The sequence below is a fragment of the Spea bombifrons genome, chromosome 12, assembly GCF_027358695.1.
Source record: "Spea bombifrons isolate aSpeBom1 chromosome 12, aSpeBom1.2.pri, whole genome shotgun sequence".
Taxonomy (NCBI): Eukaryota; Metazoa; Chordata; class Amphibia; order Anura; family Pelobatidae; genus Spea; species Spea bombifrons.
In genome coordinates, this window is record NC_071098.1 from 23,555,448 (window position 1) to 23,577,517 (window position 22,070).

The following is a 22,070-nucleotide window of genomic DNA, read 5'->3' on the forward strand; positions in this document are numbered from 1 at the left end:
GTGGTTACTTTTTGTTATATAAAAAGCTGGTGTAATCAGTTTTTTTTCTAAAGCTTAGTTTTGTGACCTGAAATAATGAGGAGATCGTGCTTTTTCTGCAAGGCCGTAATGTGCTTTGTGGTGTTAATGGTTTCCAATCAGACTTGGCAAAACCAACATGACCTGAAGTAATTTCAAGGTCACTTTCTCAAAGAGATAAGAGATTTAAAAAATGTATATATTTCAGCACTTTTAAATTACAAAACTGATAAACCGATGCAATTTTAGTTTTGTGGCATTGGTTGTAAATTAATTAAAATATTAATGTAACTGTGAATGGGCAAATCCTTAATATCACATCCTGTGTTCCGGAGTTAGGTTATGTAACGCTGCCTGCATAGTAATTATTATAGAGTAGGTCTTTCATTTGTAAACTTGTTATCTATGTTTCAGATATCCATGGCATGTTAAAACATGTTTAAAACATATTAAGCAACATATGCAAACATGTTTTTCAGTATTTGGTTTTAGGAGTCATTTATTTAGAACTAATTTATGCACCATTTCATACACATGGTACCAATTTACTGTTTGTTGGTCAGTGTTTGCTTGCAACACACTGTTAAAATGACACTCCAGCCATCATATGCTCTTTAATGCATATGATAGCTACATGGCCCCCTTTAAATTTAGTAGTGTCCATTTTGAAAATGCATGGGGGGATTCTGGAAATGCTGCGGTCTGGGATCTGTTCAGACCCCGTGTGCATGTGTGGCGATTGTTCTCAATGATTTTAATGTGAGTGCTTTCTTGCCACTGATTGGCTTCTTCAACCATTACTCACTAGACTTGTGCATTCGGATTCACGCGTATTTCAGTTTTAAGAACCATACAAATCTCCAAAAATCTCCGTTTGAATTTCATTGGTTTTTTCAATCTCTCTCCCCCACTCTCTCTAACAGTCTCATTCACGTTCTCTCACACTCCTCTGTCTTCATTCACTTCTCTGAGGACATAGCCTCCTGGTGAACTTCCACAAAGGGAGAGTAAATGAAGGCGAGTGAAAACGAATTTAGTTTCCGAATGTAAAATTCCCTCTGGTCTTCTTCCAAATCGAAATCACAGGAAACAAAATTTGTTATCCAAAAAAGAATGGACCTAAAATAAAAACAAAAAATTGTCTGAATTGTTTTTGGTCCATTTGTACAAATCTAGTACTCGCAGAGTGATTTAATATACATTCTTTGTAAGCAAGGGTCAGGGACAGTAATGTCCCATATAGTCAGATCAAAGAAGAATACGTAATCAAGTTGTTTGTATGTATTTAGATATACAATCTACACTCACTGTCCTTCTATTACAAATAGGTAATCAACCAATCACATGGCGGCAACTCAATGCATTTAGGCTTGCTGAAGTTCAAACTGAGCATTATAATGGGGAAGAAAGGGGATTTAAGTGACTTTGAACGTGGCATGGTTGTTGGTGCTGAGTATTTCAGAAACGGCTGATCTACTGGGATTTTCACGACAACCATCTCTAGGGTTTTACAGAGAGTGGTCCAAAACAAAGAAAATATCCAGTGAGCGGCAGTTGTGTGGACGAAAATGCCTTATTGATGTCAGAGGTCAGAGGAGAATGGGCAGTCTGCTTCGAGATGACAGAAAGGCAACAGTAACTCAAATAATCGTTCATTACAACCAAGGTATGCAGACAACCATCCCTAAACGCACAACACGTCGAACCTTGAAGCAGATGGGCTACAGCAGCAGAAGACCCCACCGGGTGCCGCTCCTGTCTGCTAAGAACACAAAACTGAGGCTACAATTCGCTCAGACTCACCAAAATTCAGATTCATCTGACATTCAGATGACAGGGTCAGACTTTGGCATAAACAACATGAAATCATGGTTCCATCCCGCCTTGTATCACTGGCCCACTTTGGGCCCCTTAGTACCAACTGAGCATTGTTCAAACGCGAAAGCCTACCTGAGTATTGATGCTGGCCATGTCCATCCCTTTATGACCACAGTGTACTGCACCATGTCACAAAGCTCACATCATCCCAAACTGGTTTCTTGAACATGAGTTCACTGTACTCCAATGGCCTCCACAGATCTCAATCCAATAGAGCACCTTTGGGATGCGGTGGAATGTGAGATTTGCTTCATCGATGTGCAGGCGACAAATCTGCAGCAACTGCATGATGCCATCATGTCCATATGGACCAAAATCTCTGAGGAATGTTTCCAGCACCTTGTAGAAAATATGCCATGAAGAATGAAGGCAGTTGTGAAGGCAAAAGGGGGTCCAACCCGATACTAGCGCAGTGTACCTAATAAAGTGGCCAGTGAGTGTATATATGTATGTATATATATATATATATATATATATATATATATATATATATATTTACCTTGGTAAAATTCAGAACTGCAGTGCTCCCCTCCCTCTGCACACACATTTTACACCGACATTTCTGTGCATTTTGCCCAAAAGCATCCCCTGCAAGCCAAGTAGCTGGGGCAGGTGGGAAAAGGATTGGGTATCCCTTTAAGTAAGCAACATAACATTAATGGGTCGTATTTACAGTGTTTTTAAACCTTTTTGAATGGTAACTACGCAGTAGAAAAAGAGTGTATCTTTAATGATATATAATTAAACGGTGACATTTGGCGCTGGTAGAATTACCTGAAAGTCCAAGTTGAAGTAGCTCGAAACGTTCCCATTTTGCTAAATGTGAAAAAAAATAAAAACAAACCTCTTGACTTTTTAGAAGTGATCATTAGAACGACTTGTTATACCATATTGCATAATTAAATGTTAATACCCTCATCAGTATTGTTGACATTATTAGCAGTAGTACATTGAATAAACTTCCACCTTTGGGTTCCTTCACCTGCTTCCATTGAGTTTACATGTTAGACCATGCCATTTGCATGTAACCACATGTTACTGTCATTAGTAATTGAGTGTTCATGAAGAACAGGGTGAACATGGAGGGTTGGCCTTCAGGAATCACAGTTTCAAACCCTTAAGTTAGAAGGTAAATAAAGGAAACAAGAGGTGTTAAGTACAACAACATTTGCCGAGAAGCCAACAGTTTTAAAAGAATGACCTATATACTGTCAAAAATCAACAATGCTTGTTGATGAAGGGTTAAGACCCCAGAGCCGTAGTCTAGCTCATTTTGCGCCCAAGGCAAGAATGGAAAATTGTGCCCCCCCCAGCTATTTTTTACAGAGGTTATTTTATTTACACTGCCCTTACACACTGCCTTTACACATACGTGCCCATAAACACACACATACACATACACTGCCCTTACACTCCCCTGCCTTTACACACACATACACACACCAGCTTACAAACATACAAATACATACACTGCTCTTACACATACACTGCCCATACACATACACTGCCTTACAAACACACATATAAACATACACTGCCTTTACACACACCTGCCCATTAACATGCATATACACATACACTGCCCTAACACATACCTGCCCATACACACTGGCTTTACACACAAGTGCCCATAAACACACATATACACTTACACTGCCCTTACACTCCCCTGCCTTTACATACACATATACACATATACCAGCTTACAAACATACAAATACCTACGCTGCCCATACACATACACTGCCCATACACACACACAGCGTACAAACACATGTATACACATACACTGCCCTTACACAAGACTGCACTTACACAATTTACATACAACTGCCCATTAACACCCATATACACATACACTGCCATCGCACACACCTGCCCATACACACTGCCCTTACACACACCTGCCCATAAACGCACATACACTGCCCTTACACAAGCCTGTCCATACACACATGTATACATATACACTGCCCTTACACGCAACTGGGTTACACACACATATACACACACACCAGCTTACAAATACACAAACACCTACACTGCCCATACACACACACACCAGCTTACAAACCCGTCCACATATACGCAGCCCTTACATCCCTTTCTCCCGATCTCTTTCTTTTCTCATCTTCAATCATCTTCTACAATCCATCATCTTCTATCTTCCATCCTGTCATGGGCGCAAGAGGTCTGTCACTTCACACCTCGGCTTCCATGCTCCCTCATCACTATGCACCCGCTATTTATGCAGAGGGTGACGTCATATCCCTGCGCTCTGCATAATTTGCCAGCCCGTAGTGATGAAGGAGCACAGACCTCACGCCCCTAATGTTGGGCCGGTTAGAGGGGGATTGTGATCTCCCCTACCAGCCCTGCTCATCGGACACCTTCTACCCAGACCAGCAATGATGGTGCTTGGGTGCGCACTGTCCACAAGGGCGCCCAATGAGCACAATCGTGCAGCTGCCTCATGCGCGGCCCTGAAGACCGGCCCAGGGGAGGTGGCCTGGCCCCCTCCCCTATAGATTTGCTACTGTTTTTATGGGGCTTCTTGGTAAATCACATTGCTGGCAGCAATGTGACTCACCACAGTGCCCCTAGAATGCTGGGCCCCTGCCCAGTCTGCCCAATGCGTTTGGATGGCAACCTTAACATTGGGCTGGTTAGAGAGATCCATGGTCTCCCCAACCACTCCTTCAGGCTGCAGCTGCTGATCGGGTGGCTGTGCTCCTCCTCGCAGCTGGGCCCGAGGCGAGTGCCTCTCTCTCCTCACCCTTCCTATGGCCCTGTAAGACCCTGTGGGGCTTGGTTGTATAGTGAGGGGTAGAAAGTAGAAAGAAGGAAGTTCTTATGCCGTTGTACAGATCACTGGTGAGACCTCACTTGGAGTATTGTGTACAGTACTGGAGACCGTATCTCCAGGAGGATATAGATACTTTGGAGAAAGTTCAGAGAAGGGAACTAAAATGGTTCATGGATTACAGGATAAAACTTACCAGGAAAGGTTAAAGGGTCTTAACATATATAGCCTGGAAAAAAGACGTGGCAGGGGGGATAGAATAGATATAAGATAAGGACAAGGACTAAGGAAAGTGATTGGGCAGAGTAAATGGTTCTTATTCTGCTGTCACTTTCTATGTCTCTATGTTAATTTAGCTATATTGTTTGAGACAATAACTTGGTACTGTATAAAAAGATTGTAAGCGGTTTTTAGCAGGGCCCCCCTCACATTTTGTTTCTCCAAGTCCAAATTGTTATGTGATGCAATACACACACCCTGTGTATGCTCTAATTACCCGTTGTGCTATATAAATCAATATATAATAATCAATAAATAACGCCAGAGATATCTGTTTCTCAAATCTTTATACTTGATGTAGTAAAATTAAGTTGTTACAGAAAATCCAAAAATAATTTACCATAAAGCTCGGAAAAAACATTCCTAGTTTGACACAACTAGGCAGCTTATAATTTAAACCATTCCACATCCAAAGAACCGTAAGTGTGATCCTCGTAATTCGGTTTAGAAGCTGCTTGCTTTATGTACATTAATAATGGCCCTGAAATTAGTTCTGAATGGAATGTGGGAATGTGTGGCAGAAATACACTGAAACATTGATCTTTGATAATATTTTATTTTGTGCAGTTTACAAGTAAATTGCAATACAAATAAAACAATATTTTATTTATTTTATTGTTTCCAATTTTGAAATTAACTATTTTAATCAATTAGTAAGAGCACCAGCAGATTAAGTGGTGTTATTATAAAAATATTAAAAAAATAATAATAATAAAAAATAAATAAATAAATAAATAAATATATATATATATATATATATATATATATATATATATATATATATATATATATATATATATACCGGTAATTAAAATAAAATAGTCTATATACCAAATTGACAGTAACACACGTTAAGAAATATTGATACAAAAGCTGTCACTATATGTCATTATTACTCTGCTCCATCACTATATGGCCATTGGTTACCGCACCATTAAATCAAAAGGCTGGATAAATACAAAAAGGGAACCATACTCTAAAAATCTGGAATTTTGCTGAAATTACCAATATGTGCAAAAAAAGCTTCAAATGGGTCCTTTTAAATAGCATTTGCAGTATGGATTCCTTGTTTTGTTGTAGGTAAATATTGGCCCTTATGGCCCAATATGTGCTTATATGCTCGTTAAGCCATGTTTCTTTATTTTGTATTTTTTTATATTGTTACAGAACGAGACGATGGCCTGTCTCCCGCAGGTTGGTTTCCAATCCATATATATTGTTCTGAATCAATATGTAACCACGATCACTGTTAGGACTAAGGGGAACTCCCTGTATGCAGATAATTAAGCAGGCGTGTGGTATGGCAAATTTTACATGCAATAGTTCCAGAAGTCCAAAAAGCTTATTTGTGCAAAGGTCAGGATCACTGGAGTTCCAAGAAGTCCAGGAAGTGAGCGGAAGTCACGGAAATCAAAGATGAAACACAATATCACCAAACCTGTATACAGAAGGAAACAAAATAACAGAAGATACTTCAATTAAAGGTAATTTAATTTGGATCCAAGCCAACTTATGAACTGTCTCAGGGCTTCGCTAGCCTTTGTCGCCATGATTGTGAGTATGAATCTTGGTAGTGTATTGAGTTGCAATATAGTGTTCATATATCCTCTTTATTAAGCACACATACAGTATATGTTTCCATTTACGCTGGGTTTAAGTAATAATTTCTATTTTCCTGCATGTACCATTTCCTTAAATTAGATTTTTATTTTTTGCGTATCTTCTCTTGTTCTTCATTTTATATTTCTGTAATTTATGTGCCAGCTTGTTATGTTTGTATTTCTAATTACCTGTGTGTTTTATTTTTCTCTCCACCTTTACATCAGGTCAGAGTTTTCTGTAACATTTGTCTTTTAATTTACTTATTTTTTTTTTCTCCATTTTGTTAGAACATTTACATAAGCGTAGCAGAATTCAATTAGCATAGAAATTAATATACCCTCCATTAGCCTGAAACACAAGACTTCTAAGGGTCTGCAGCATGGTATCATCATTATAAAAAAAAAATGCAGGGTTGTTAGAAATAAAAGAAGAATAATGTTTTAAATTTACATAAAAAAATTAACGTACTCTAAATAGAAATATCTTATTAACGCCATCATTTCCACATTACTGAATGATGATGATGAGTGTGGCTCTCCACCAGACGATGTTTTGGCTCTATGTATACCAGCAGTTTCTGCTCAGAAAAGGTTAAATTGACGTTGTTGGTTTACTCCATCATTGGGCTGGCAACTGCAATCATTACCGAGCTTATTTATGAATAAGAAAGTGATTTCCAATCTCATGTGTAAATGGTTTTCCCTAGCACCTCCAAATGAGTTTTCCTGAGGAAGAGAGTGATGCACCTTGCATGTGGAATTTGGAACCCGATAATTAATTTTACTTCTTCCCTGGAAGTCTAGAACACAATGAATTCAGCAAAACGGTTAAAGGTCTCTTTCTTGGTGGCAAATTGTCACCTTCAAGCTGGATTTACATCAGTAAGCTTTATATCTTTCTTATGACATATACTGTGCTGATTTTGTGCTCCCATTGTTTTGACAGATTGTATTACGTTATTTATAAAAGTTTTATGCCAAACATGTGACTTAATAACGTATCCTCTATAAGGTTACTTGGTGTGTTGAAGGTGGTTCTGATGAAATACATAATGTTGGAGAAGAGGGAGATGTCTAGAAAGCCTCGTTTGCTGCCGACGAACTAGAGCTCTCTCTCTCTGTAGCTCACATGGACACACTTTTCATATTATTAACTACAGGCTTGACAAAATTACAGGACCCTGTCCGGTTGAGAGCCTGCTGAGAGCACAGAGGACTTACTGAAATCAAACACTTTAAATCTGAGTTTAGCTTCTATTAAAGGGAAATTTGCCATCTGAATGAAACAGATTTGTATGTCATACTGCACTGACATGGAGAAGGCATTGAAATACGAGTCTCTCTCATTTAATATCATTAACAAAACAAATGCAAACACATCCAACCCGAAGAAAAGACCTATAGTCACCTTATAACTTTTTCTACGTTGGTCACGTAAAAGGCATCAAGTTCGAATTCTAAAGTTCAATATGTTTTATATCTATTTTTTTTAAAACAAAAAGCAACAGAGAACATATATAATAGAGTCTGTGTAGATTATCAAATGGACTGGAATGACACTTGACAGGTGCCATACACTCCCCTATGAGGCATTAAGCGACCCTTTAATCTATCTGGATCTTTCTTAAAAACAATGGCGCTTCAATTTGGTTAAGTCTACCCACACCAGTTGTCATTAAGAATCATATACTTTGCACTAGTTCATTCATTCACCTGTATCTCGCAGGTCTGATTGGGACAAACAATAATCTACAGTACAGATGGTTTTGCAGTGAATCCGGTCTCGATCCTACTAGCGTCCTCTAACCGCCCTCATGGTTGACTCAACTATTAACTATTTTTGATAGTATTTTAAACTGGAGACCACGTTTACATTATGTGGGATATAAAATCAGATTAAGGCGTTGAGTAGGGTAGTTTCTGTCCCAGTTTGTAAACCCGCACCCGTTCCCATCAATAAAATCCCAACAAAGTTACTCTTCTGGTCCTGAAACTCTTCTATGTCCCACCCTGTAGTTTTCTAATAGTAAAACTTTGGGCATTATGATAACAGAGGCCACAGTAACTCTTCATCATGGAAATTCTTTAATACAAATAGAAACGTAGGGTTCAGATTTACATGTTTAGAATGTCTATTTACTTGGAATTTATGTTCTGAATTTCATTATTCCTTAAAGATTTGTTTGGACAAAAATCCTAATTGGCAAGATACAAAGTATATGAAGCGGTGTAGCAAGAATAGTGTTAATCCCAATGAGCGCGGATATGTATTAGCTCCATCATACTTCTAGATACTTTTTAATTCGCAGTGCAATGGCTTCTAATTAATGTCACATCGAGGGCTGGCTTCTATTATCTGTCATAAATATGCAACTGATTCAATCTTCAGTGTCTCCTATATATTATAATTGAATATTTTGAAGTGAAAACCAGCGCAACCCGATCACTGGTAATATAATTCATCCTTTACCATGATATGAATTATTGTATGTTTCTCAGATGTATATATTTTGTTGGGTGTCTGAACCGAAATGTTGATTGTTTTATTTATTTATTTCTAAGTTAAAATAAGAAAAAAACATTTAAACGAAAGTCTTTAGACTATAGCAACATGTGGAGACCTCCAAGAGAAGGCTATCCGGAGCTCTCTCTGGAAGAGTAGGCTTGGTGGTGGTGGGGCTAAACACATGTGAGGGTGGGCTTAGCTGTGCATGGGCTATCCGCTGAATACTTTTTATTGGAGGGAACAGGGCAAAGTGGGTGGGGAGTAGGCAGAACGTGGGTAGGGATTGGCCCTGGCCACACGGCGGTCCACTGACCAGAGAAAGAATAAGCTGATCCAGAGATCCAGGGAAGCAGGGCTTCATCCGGAGACTCTGGGTCAAACCAAGAGAGTTACCAGGTAGCAGGTAGCAGTCAGCAGGTAGTGAGGGTTAAAGTACTATTTAAATTCTTTTTTTTGTTTTGTTTTGTGTTTTTAACTAATGACACATGCTTAATGTTCACTGAAACGTATCTATGAGTAGAACAGAGATGGAAACATCACCTTATTTACTGCTCATTTTAGCTCTGATTGCTGAAAGGTTTCACTTGATTTTGCTCAGATTTATAATCAAGACTACATCTTGTCCGTACTTTTATGTACTTGAGAAAAAAGCACAGATAAGACTTAAAAGGGCTATCTTTCAATGTACTATTTTAAACCTGTGAATTATTTCTTTTTTTATATTAATAAAAGTGATAAAACTATGCAAGACTTGCAGACATAATGATACAGGTAAAACATATTCGGCAAATATAAAGAAACAAGCTCCATTACTGAACGTCTGAAACCAAAACACTGCATTAAAATGTTATTATCATGGATTGTCCTTAGTTGTGTTGAAGATTCTTGCAAAATTTTAGTATTCTATTTTTTTATTTCTATAATGAAGCAGAAAGCGGGATTTCTGTAGCCTTATTTAAAATGGACAGTAATAATTAGTATCTCCTAATATATATATCTATATATATATATATTTATATTTATATCATATATAATTAACGTATATCTTAGCAATGCGTTCCTGTCTGTTTAGCTACGGAGCATCCAGAGCAAAATAAATAGTTAAATATACACATATTCATTAAGTACCCTTATGTGTTTCTTTTCATGTTGATGAGTACCTTCCATTTTAGATTGCAGAAATGTACTCGCTTAAGAGTGTAAACCACTTATAAGGACTCAAAAATGTAAAATTAATTACCTTTGTGTTATTAGATGCATGTATAGAGAGATATTCTGAAATCCTTATGTTCTTAACTGTGAGATATCTCCTTTTTTAATTTTTAATAGAAAAGTGTCATGACAAAATATATACATAATATATATAATATATAATATATACTATATATATATATATATATATTATACACATATGGTAATATATTTCTATTAAAGCCTGAAAATATATTATTTTAGCTTCCTCTTTGCATCAGGTAAAATGAATCTTTTACTAGGAATATTTTATGCTGAGAACTAAGTAATATTTTCTCATCCATATCGTTTACTGTGAGTACTAGGTATCCAGTACAACATAAGGGAGCTTCAAAAAAGATTTATTGATGTTCTTTTCAAAAGTTACTCATCCAAAAAAAAGGACATTTGATAGCCTGGTGAATGGACTCATAAACACAGTTATCCACGAGGTCCGATGTCTGTGTGTGACCTTCACAATACAGCAAATGGATCTATAGTCTAGGCCTGGATTGGTCATCTGGCACACCAGGCAAATGCCCAGTGGGACTCTGGCCACCAGCACCACATACTCGGCTGATCCAGCAACAGATAAGGCGCCGCTGGGTGCAGCCAGACATATACAGCCGCTGACCGCATGTACATCATCAGATGACCACTGGCCTTAAAGTACCACGGTTGCCCTTATGATCTCCAGTCTGGCCCTCCTAGTCACCAGGTCATTTAGTCAATAGCCATGAGTTTGTGGATAAAATGAAACATTTCAACCAACTTTACCATGCATCAAAAAGGATAGACTGGTAAGGAAGACAAATAAAAGTCAAGAAATATATAATGCACCTACTCATTATGAAGGACTTCTTCTATCTTGGTACAGGAGAGTTTAATTATGGTTGGTCCTTCATAATGTTAATATGGTGAACTGAAATGTTTATTGGATATATTACAGAGTCTCTTGAACTTGTAAACTTTATATCAATTACTTCTAAACTCAAACGTTTAAACTGGAAAGTTAATGGTTAAGGGCTACTTTTACCAAGTGCTGGAAATCAGTTGGAAAGCAGCAGAGGCATTTTAAAAATCATTATAGCGCTGCTCAAGAAGAGATGAGGTAGTGATCAAGGTTAAGGGTCAAGTTAATCATAGGTAAGAGTGTGCACTCAGCTTACACCTGCTTTTCTGAACATTCATAAAACAATCCCATCCGAGATTTATTAGCATTTATGTTATAATTAGAATGTCGTAGCTAATTATCTGATGACATTTCCATGCTTTGCATAAATTCACTAATAAAACTTCAGTGATTATCCCGCAAATTGATCTTCATTATTCTGATCTCTCTAAACACAGAGCGGAGTCACTGGAACCGCCCAGAGGCTCCTCCCTTTTTGCGGAAGTGCACCGGAAGGTCTGGTTTCCAGAGAAGCAGATGAAAAAAGATGGCAGGAAAAAGCAGATGAAGACAGAAGAAAGAAGATAGAAGAACAAGAAGATGCAAGACAAGAAGCAGAGCTCCGGGAAACGGACACAGAAGTGGTCAGCAGAGAAGGTAAGGAGAGTGTGAGAGAGTGAGTAAAAGAGTATGAGTGAGTGAATGAGAGTTAGTGTGTTTTGACATTTTAAAGTTGGTGGGCAGGATCCAGCTGGGGTGCCGAATACTCTAGGTAAGCCCCTGTATATAAGCACTAGCACGAAAATATGGACACTGGACATTAATCCGGTAATTAGAACTCAGTGACTGAGAAGGTTACAATATAAATCAGTTACTTTAAATCATTGAAAATGTTCTGTATTCAGTATTTGTAAATGTTATTACTTTGATTTACTATTCATATGAATAATAAAGGATTAGAATAATTTAAAGCTCTGACATCTCTAAAAATTCAATTTTGTGCAATGACTTCTTATTAAAAAATAGGAAGCCAGAATAGACATTGATTATTCTTTATTAAATTAATAAGAATGAGTTCTTAGGACTCTTGTGATATAATTACTTGTAAGATGGGAAAAATCTCTGTTACAAAACATTTTATCAATATATGTTTCACTAATTAACTTGCTAATCAATGTACAAAAGAAGATTTTCTATATATATATATATATATATATATATATATATATATAATTTTAATTCTATTTATCTGTTGAATAAAGTATTATTTATGAAAGACCAATGAGGATTTTTTAAAGGACTTTGGAAACGAAAAGATGAATAGTTTGGATTTACTAGCTATTCTTTTTAACCAGAATACATTTTTGCCAAAATTTTGTATTTTATGGAATTTTGTAACACATGAATAAAAAGGAAAGGGTTGCCGACAAGATAAGAAGGGGTATACATCTGCACGTATAATAATCATAATATGCAAGTCTGTCTGTGGTTTAACCTGGTTCCTTTAACCAAAATTTTAAATGGAGCCTTATGCTTTTTATTCTTTTTGAAATATATTTCTATGCTTGAATCAATTTTAACCAAATATTATGACATTCTCTATTGCATCTATTGTGACAGAGGAAATCTTGTAAATTGTGTATGCCTTATTTATCCACTCGAGTACCTCTCCCTAGCATAAATCCAATTTTTGCCTTCTACAACCAATATACATTGAGTTACTCATGGAAATAGCTGAACGTCAAGACCCAACAAGCCTTCAACCAAGCATCTTAATTGTTCATATTCCAGCATTTACTTATGGAGCCACCTTCAGGCCTTGTGCATGCGTTCTACTACTTCCGACGACTTGTGTTGGTACAGACTCGCTGTCGGTTTGTTTGTTACTGGGTTGATTCGCCTGTGATGGTAACCTCACAATGAACTCAGCTTCCGTTGATCTATTGGCTTGTGATATTAACTACAGTGTTTGTCGTACAACTATAGAACTTTGATTATGACTTCTGGGAAAACAACAAAGATTTCTGCTTGCGGCTACTCAAAGTTGTGAGGTTAACCCATGAGGGAAGTGATCATACAACACAGAGCCTTGACATGAGATCTGTCAAATGATCTAGTCACCCCCCCCCCACCTCCGGGCAAAAGAGCTTATAGAATTAGAGAGTTTTGATTATTTGAAAATAGGGAGAATGGACTCTCTCCAAGGAGGAGGCCAATCATTCAACCTTAATTCTAATACTAAATAAGAACAAACATTAAAAAGAAAATAATAAGCCAAGCGATGGTTGCTTTTCCTTAGAGCATCTATATGTCTAAGTATCAAAATTTCATCAACTGGTTTTCAGGTTGATTTACAGTTACTGTAAGGTTATTATGCTACTTTTTTATATACCACACGTTGCACGTTCTACTGATTCATAAAGTATTTCTTGTAAGTGGTAGTTAAAGAGACAGTCAATGCCCCATCCAGCCCCACCAAGGAGGAATTATTATCAAAGTACTCTGCATTATTTACCTGTAAGAAATACGATGTAAAAAAAAAAAAAATTTCCTTTAGAAGAAGCTGCAGCTTTCCACATTTGACACCAATTTGAAGTAGCCAATCACTGGCAGGAAAGTGGTGTTACCGAAAGATTAAGCACGCTTACCCTCTACTAGTTAAATGTAAGTGTCCAATATTGTCAACTTAATGCAGCAGTCCTACATTACATTCAAGGTACTTCAATCATCCATTCTTCTCCTTCTTCTTCTACTACTCCTCCTTCTTCTCCTTCTTCTCTTTCTTCTCCTCCTTCCCCCTCTCCTTCCATTATAACACCATCAATTTCCATAGCACTTCTTACAGATCATACATTCAAAAGGACTACATTAGGTAAAGATGGACGTGCTCACAACCTTACAATCAAAGAAAAAAGGGAAAAAGTAACCATCAGTAAAATGGGCAATTTACTTACTTTCAGGTATTAAAAATATGCATATGTACAATCACTTGTTGGTCTTCCAGTCTTGGTCTCCTCTACACGGGCACAGATACTCTGATCTTTCACTCCTCTATATTAAGTTTTTTTTCCCCACCCTGACAAAACTGATTTGGCGTGATGCATATGGGAATGCTTTTGACGTCACCTTAAAAAGTGACGAACGCCTCCTGCATTTGCATTCACATTTTTTACATTTCATCCTTTCCATCATAAGAAACAAGTTAGCACATACATAATAGATTTCACAAACGTATCAAGTTTCCATCATAAAAGAATTATAAAAAGATTACTTATGTAGCACAAGTGGAATCAAAACGGAAATACATTTCAATCATAGTTAATCGCATATGCAGGCATCGTTGATTTTAATCTTGTTTACTAGCTTTGCTGTTTTAAGCCCCTTTCTACATCATTGTAGTATGTGAAGATGACATATAAAATGTTTAAAGGTGGTTCAAAATAAGGGAAAAAATCCAATAAAAGTGAAATGAAAGAGCAGTTGATGGCTGGAGTGTCCCTTTAAATCATTTAGATTGCAAGCTAATTTTAACAGGGCTGTCTTTACCTTTTGTAAATCTAAACTGTTTTCTTGTTATATCTTATTTACCCATTGTACAGCACTGCAGAATATGACAGTGCTGTATACATCAATTAACAGTAATAATATTATTAATAATATACACATAGTTAGCTTCTTCACATTCTTTAAGCAGGAAAACACTTATAGGCTACTGACAGGCTCGCCGTCAAATCTTAGGGCCCAGAACTGACTTAAAGCCTGGGGTCCGATGTCCATCCCATTGTCCTAACCCTCTCCTGGCCTTCCATAAGCACACCGAATAAGAGCTAGGAAGAGCCCAAGTTTAGCATTTTTTGGTTTCCTCTCATAACTAACATGCATAACAAGCAAATTCTAACAGCTACTCACTCTAACACCGTACAATAACATACCCACAAATACATTATTTCTCTTGCATATCCTCTCCCTCTTCCAGGCACCACTAATCCTAGGCTCACCCCTGACACCTAAACACCATAACCACACACAAACCCACACTACCGCCATATACCTCCACACATGCTAACACCAAATTAAAAAAAACATACACACTCATGCTAACACCATATAGTAACAGACATACATGCTAAGATCATATGCTCACAAACACCTTACAATAGCATAAACCATACGCTCATGTATACGCATGCTGACACTATACACTAATACATGCTTTAACGCTAAATGCTGGAATGCATATGCACTTATGTCATCCGGTAACACATACAACACTATAGGCTCGTACACGCTAACACCACATTCATGCACAAGCACACACTATCCAACAACACACACTGACTCTAACACTAAACATAAACACACACACTGACTAAAACTATACATACATATACACATGCACACTGACTCTAACACTACCGTAGAGTACACACAAACTTCCCTCCTCCCTGAACTCGCGGAGACTTGTCTCCACTGCATCTCATACTTTCTGTGTGTGCTGCTGCCTCTCTACTACCATGGGGTCACATAATGAATGTTACATGACCTTGGTGGGCGCCTCTGTTATTGGACACCATGCACACACGGCACCTGCCTTTGTGTGTCCCTGTAGCCATGCAAGGGGACCTGGCTTCCCCGCTTTGTTACGCCCAGCCCACCAGCACCGGGCTTACCCCATGATAGCGGCCCTGGCTAAAGGACTTTGATAGAAGACACATGCCAGATACCCTGACATTTTTTTTGTCTTTGAAAATAGTATGTAACAGATATAAGAATGCAGTAAATTACGGATACCCGAAATTCATAAAACCCACACAATTAATAATATCTTGTTATAGAAAATGTTTACCAGAAGCTCATAGAAATGTACCACTTGATCAATTGAAAGACGGCTTCTTGGGTTCAAAAGAAAGGGTCATAGCATGAATTTTGGAAGCGAAAGAGTAAAACAATTTAGGTTTGTGAAAAGCAGAAATGGACAAACACATGGCATTAGATAAGTAGCCTTAGCGTACAAAGGCAAGCAAAAATGATTGATCCTAGTCCGTAAAGGGATGAATACAGACAGCCTGAAGGAGAATATGCAATGGTTATAATAGTGTAAGGGTTGGAAAAGCTTCAGAGCAAATAGATTAAAGAGGGCAGGGAAGGGGCAATTAGTATTAATGCATTTGTCTGCTAAAGCACAAGTTGTCTTGGCGAATGTAGCAAAGTAAAATGGTGAGAAATAATCCCCTCGAAGTGAGTTCAGACCTATAAAGCATGCTGGTGTGTGGCTGCCTTTTGTTTTCTAATGAAGCTAATGTGAAAAATGTAACATGAATCTGTTTAGCAGACAAATAGTTCAGCCAGAGCTGCTACTAATGTGTCTGCGGCTCTTATCTTTGCTTCAGCCAAGATGTTGACTCATCTCTGTCCCTTTCTTATCACCGTTTCCTCTTCTTTTTCATCAGGAGAAGCTTTCTTTCCGCCCTTTGCATATCTTATTAGTCTTTCATTTCTTAATTGTCTCTCTTCATCACAATTTTAATTAGACTTGTGCATTCGTCTTCGGGCGAACATGAAAACGAACACGAAGAGTGTGTTTTCGTTCCAAAGAAACGTAAAATAGAATATAGTGGCGGTAAAACGTACATGAAGACACACAACGTGAAGAATCTTTGTGTTGGTCTTCGTCTACTAATCTCCCTTCCCCATCTAGCCTACCTCATTTACGCAGCATCGCAGGGGTTGACGGAAGCGGAAATCCGTAGGTTCGGCGTCTGGGGTTAAGGGGCCGTGCGAACGACTCTATTGGTCGCCTGCAGGGTCCTCCCCTGGCATCAACCAATTGGTAGATGCCAGAGGAAGTGCATGCAGGTGACCAATAGGTTTACTCGCACGGCCTTTTTAACTCATGGCTGGGAACCTACGGATTTCTGCTCCCGTTAACCCCTGCGATGCTGCGTAGATAAGGTAGGCTAGATGGGGAAGGGACCAGGGAGATTAGTAGACGAAGACCATCTTGTAAATAATAACAATAATAATAATCAGTGTGTATGATTAGGTTATATGTTTTCTAAAAAATCTACATTTTGGCATAAAAGGCATGTCAGATTCTTCATATGCTGACAAACATACCTGAAATTGTAATCATATCTACTCGATACTTTGAGTTTTAGGGATTTTTAGGGATTTTTTTAATATCAGACTATATTTTTATATTTAGACTAATCAGTATCCCTTTTCGAACATTATTATAGTTGTGATTACAGTTTGAAGGACCCAGGGTACCCCGGTTACTATTATTTTTATAGCAATCTGATTAATTTACTTTTATGAAATTCAGGAGGTGGAAACCGAGCTATTTCTGTATCCCTGTGAGAATTTCATTACTTTCATGTCACACATCATTTTTTTTCCCTAGGAGAAAGTCCTTTGCTTAAACTTAAAAAAAAATGAAGGTACAAAAAAAGAAAAAAAAAGACACAATATGTCAAAATTACAAATACTCTTTTTCTATGTGAATATTTTTTCTGTAAAACAATAAATGAATAGAGTTTTATAATGTAATGTATAAAAAAATGGAGAAAAAAGTCTGCCATTGTGAGACTGGTGACAATAGTTTGTTTTTTTTATATAATTTAATTCTTAGACACCGCAGCGTGCAGGACGGAAATTAAGAAGTCATTTTGTATTACACCTTTCTTATTGAATTTGTACCTCTGTATGTAGTATTTGGATTGCCTGAAAACGGATTTCTCGTTGTAAAGGAATCCGAAACTCTTTATTAGATACCTTACAACATATAAAAATAGAATCTTTATGAGCCGCAGTTGATGGATTATCCCCTTTTTCACGGAGATCAGCAATTTTGACTCATACCAAACGTACTTTGATATTGCTTATAGTCGTTTCAAAGCTTTACCTACAATAGTTACAGTGTTTGCATGGCATAAAATACTGTCACTCGAAACAGCATTATGACACAACGTACAATATATAAAAGCATTTTCACCTGGGTACACAATCACTTAGACTTGGAATATTATCCCTTGTACCATCAGAATGGAGTCATTTAGCGTGCAAGATGCTGCTTACTAGCTTCACGGCCTATCAACTCCCAAAATTACATTTTCAGAAACGTATTAATATTTATAGATGTCAGACAGTTTTCCAGTTTTAAGGACTTAGTTTGTGATCTGTTTTGAGTCATTATTTATTTAGGTAAATTGCTTACATATATCCTTACAGGGACATCTGCCCTAAAATGGTGGGACTTGATCAGATTTTCTGCAAGAACACTGTGGCTGGTCCTTTCATTGATTTTTATTATTATTATTTATTGTTTTATATAGCGCCATCAAATTCCGTAGCGCTGTAGAATGGGTAGACAGGACATAACAAGTGGCATGTAATATAACAAGTTAACTAACAGAGACAAAAGGTGAGGAAGGCCCTGCTCAAACAAGCTTACAATCTATAGTAAGCAGATCAACTAATGAAGAAGACACATCTTTGTAATTGATAAACATACACTCACTGGTCACTTTATTATGTACACTTGTCCAATTGCTTGTTAACACAAATAGCTAATCAGCCAATCACATGGCAGCAACTCAATGCATTTAGGCATGTAGACGTTGTCAAGTCAACTTGCTGAAGTTTAAACCGAGCTTTGGAATGGGAAAGAAAGGGGATTTAAGTGACTTTGAATGTGGCATGGTATTTCAGAAACTGCTGATCTACTGGGATTTTTACACACAACAGACAGAGAATGGCCTGAAAAATAGAAAATATCCAGTGAGCAGCAGTTGTGTGGATGAAAATGCCTTGTTGATGTCAGAGGTCAGAGGAGAATGGGCAGAGATGATAGAAAGGCAACAGTATCAAAAATAATCACTTGTTACAACCAAGGTATGCAGAATACCATCTCTGAACGCACAAAACATCGAACCTTGAAGCAGATGGGGTACAGCATCAGAAGACCACACCGGGTGCCGCTCCTGTCAGTAAGAACACAAAACTGAGGCTACAATTTTCACAGGCTCACCAAAATTGGACAATGGAAGACTGGAAGAAGGTTGCCTGGTCTGATGAGTCTCGATTCCAGCTGCAACATTCGGATGGCAAGGTCAGACTTTGGCGTCAACAACATGAAAGCATGGATCCATCCTGCCTTGTACCAATGGATCAGGCTGCTGGTGGTGGTAGTGGTGTAATGGTGTGGGGGACATTTTCTTGGCACCCTTTGGGCCCCTTAGTAACAATTGAGCATCGCGACAGCCTGCCTGAGTATTGTTGCTGACCATGTCCTTCCCTTTATGACCACAGTGTACCCATCTACTGATGGCTATTTCCAGCAGGATAATGCACCGTGTCACAAAGCTCACATCAACTCAAACTGGTTTCTTGAACATGACAATGAGTTCACTGTACTCCTACGGCCCCCAAAGTCACCAGATCTCAATCCAATAGAACACCTTTGGGATGTGGTGGAATGGGAGATTTGCATCATAAATGTGCAGCCGACAAATCTGCAGCAACTGCGTGATGCCATCATCTCCATATGGACCAAAATCTCTGAGGAAGGTTTCCAGCACCTTGTAGAAAGTATGCCAAGAAGAATGAAGGCAGTTCTGAAGGCAAAAGGGAGTCCAACCCGATACTAGCAAGGTGTACCTAATAAAAGTGGCCGGTAAGTGTATATGAGAATTTTACTAGAAGGGCGTTCCCCTTTAAGATGAATAGATTTAAGGAAAAACATACATAAAAATTTATTTCTCGTTTCACACGTTTTTCCTTAGAGTGCCATGACTTAATGTTTCGTAGAAGCTTTATTCTAAAATAGGAAATTCTTGATCATTATTGTTACTTTTCTTCCTCTAGTTATTCATTCTTATTCTCCTTCCAACGATGCTAACTGGCTGACCTCATAATATATGTTCCATTATGCTGAAAAAATGTATTTTTTGCCCAGTGTCACTTCCAATCTACTGAGTTAGGCACAATGTGGTATACTTACCTGTACCTTTTACAGCTTCTCTATGTGGGGAGGCCACCAGGACAACGAAAACGTCACATTAAGCAGCATGTATTTTGTATTTACTGGCAGGATATGAAATAGATTCCTGCGAAGCATTTTGTTGTGTGTCATTATTCTGATTACTGTCTATTATACCTTCAGAGGACTAAAAAGGGCATCCAAGGGTATTTTCAACTGATATCACAAAGACAACTTTCTACAGTTTTATTACTTTATATGTCAAATTACTTTAATATGCCACTCAGCAGCACTTACGGTATTTGAACAATTCCAGATAATTTGTTCATGGAGTACTAATGTAGCTCAAGGTTAGAGGTGGGCAAGTCCATTGGACAAGAGGATAAACTTTGCGTTTTCCATTCTTGATGTGCGGGCTGAACCAGACAGGAACCACCAGCTCAAATGTGGTGACAGGATGAATCCTTAGGTTCTTTGGATTTACAAAGTATAGTTTAATTACAGATATCATTTTTCTGTACTTAACAGCAGGACAATAACTAGATGAATCGGTGGATTTGTATGATACCGGTAACATTTTGACTGTTTTTAATATTTAGAAATGTTTTATGCAGAAGATATTAATATAAAATAATTGCCTGGGATTGGTGGGATTGCAATGATTTAAAATGAAAGTTGAGTTTCCTCAGTGGGTTAAAATGTAGGTTGGTGCCTAATAATCACATTCTCCGACATTATGAATCATCTTCGTGATATCGGGTTTGCCATCATACTTTTCTAAAAGTATTGCTCCCCTATTTGTCCAGTAACCATGAAAACATTACAACGCATTTGAGGCAGTACATGCCCACATCATTGTAAGATAAGATAATTTAAAACATTTTCTGATACACAATATACTCACCGCCAGTCAGCTCTGGTTGTTGCTATCTGGACCTCTAATGAGAACCTTTGTGTGCAGGTGCACAAATTGCTCTCATTGATTTAAATGTGAGTGCTTATTTCCCACTGATTGGCTGTTTCAAGCAACCGATCAGTGGTGAGAATAATCAGACCATGGAGTTGACTAGTAGCTGCAGAGCTAAGGCAAGTGTTTATCTTATTTTTTTATATTTTAAAGAATACATTCTAAAGGCCCCTCAAAGCACTGTTGTTCTTTGGTGGGACTGTCAGGGACAGTAGAACGTATACTTGTATATGTATTTTGTAATAATGTAATGTGTTTTATGTGTTTCCTGGTGTTGGTGTCTATTAGGAGGAACAGCCGATGAGATCTGGAAAGGACAACCTTTGAGGACACAGACTTGTTCAGTTACTGGAGGTGATCACCCAGCTAACAAGTCAAAGTCAGAATCCTGGTGGGATAGGATTAGTGCTTAAAGTCCACAGGTCAGACAGAGCAGGAGTATTAAACAGGCTTACCTCTTGACGAGGTTGATCACATTGGCCATGTTTTACAGGACACATATAATTTTTACAGATGACCAGCCCAGATAAAATGCTGTCCTGTGGGATGTACAATATAGACTTATGAAAGGGAACCAATTAGTCAGTTATACATCCTCCATTTTATCTGGGCTTGTCAGCAATATGTAAAAATTATGTGTCCTGCAAAACATGGCTGATGTGGTCACCCTACGTCCAACACTGGTGTCTGTCTCCCAAATCCCTACCTTGAGCTACACTACTTTCATATGGAGGCCTTGGGGAAAGGCAAGTTTTTTGAAGACACCTAGGAGGATGAACATGACGGGACATGACGATGTGGAGGCATGGACCCTAAATTGTTACTGGCTTTGAAAAGTTCTGATGAGCTTGCCTTGCTCATTCCTATGACTGTTTACATTGAAATCTTTCTAGAGAAGAAAACCTTTACAAAAGAC